Source organism: Streptopelia decaocto (assembly GCF_964273445.1).
Source record: "Streptopelia decaocto genome assembly, chromosome: 2".
Taxonomy (NCBI): domain Eukaryota; kingdom Metazoa; phylum Chordata; class Aves; order Columbiformes; family Columbidae; genus Streptopelia; species Streptopelia decaocto.
Window position 1 is genome coordinate 25,450,583 of NC_138655.1, and position 1,058 is coordinate 25,451,640.

A 1,058-nucleotide genomic window follows, 5' to 3' on the forward strand; every position below is an offset into this window, starting at 1 on the left:
TTGTCTGTGCAGTAAAGAGAGAGCTGGGGAGGGATGAGGTGCCCAGACGCCATATTCCAGCTGTGGCCTCATTCTCTTTTGGAAGAAGAACATAGCTGGTTTAGCCACCATGTGCCATGCGTTTTTACACGTCACCTTTCTCCTGGTAGAGATGTAAGTAACAGCCCTGGCATGACCTAGACTGACACTGGCCTGGCTGAACTGAGCTCTGCCTCAGCTGAACCTCAACCATGTGCCACCACCCTTCCTCAAGGCTTGAGCCAAGTGAGTGCTGGGGCCCTGAGGACACCCACAGCCCTGCCTGCCCCCCAGGGCTCCCCAACTCTGCCCAGGACCCCATGTCAGCCCCTGGCCCAGCGGTGGGATTCCTCTAGCCAGACAGCGAGCCCCAAACACCCTTTAATGATGTGAGACTGGGAGAGTTTTGCAAGCCAAGGTGGATTGGAGAGCTCAGCGGCACTCCCTTCCCACCCCAGACAGGCTTGTCATGGAGATAAATGCAATCAGCACCTGAAAGTCAAGCTCTGGCTACCATGTGGAATATATTTGAAATAAATTTGCTTTCATTGGCAGGATTTTGAGGTCTTGCTCCATGTTTTTGTGTGAGTTGAAATAGTATAACACAGCCCCTCCCCTGAATACTGGTAGTTACCGTTGATTGCACTTGGTGTAAGAATCTTGGGCGCCATGGTGAAGAAGAAATTGTGTTAGGAGCAAAAGACCTTTTTCTGGATCTCCCTTCAACAATTCTGAAGTAATCTGAATTATTCTGCATCTGAATTATTCAATTCCGAATTATTAATCTGAATTATTCAATTCTGAATAATCTGGAGGCCCAGATTATTCTACTGAAGTTTCTAACCTAGGCTTTGCTGGTGCAGAAGTTGCCTGTTGTTAAATTACCACTGACTTAGTGCTTTAAAACCAAGCTATTGAAATCTGTGAATCCTGCAGCTGCAAAGGAGGTTGTGCCTCCTAAACCCGATTGCACTGAGGACTGTGACATGGTACATAGATCCCAGCTGCAAAAAATGGCCTGTGCTGGTGCCATTTGTCTG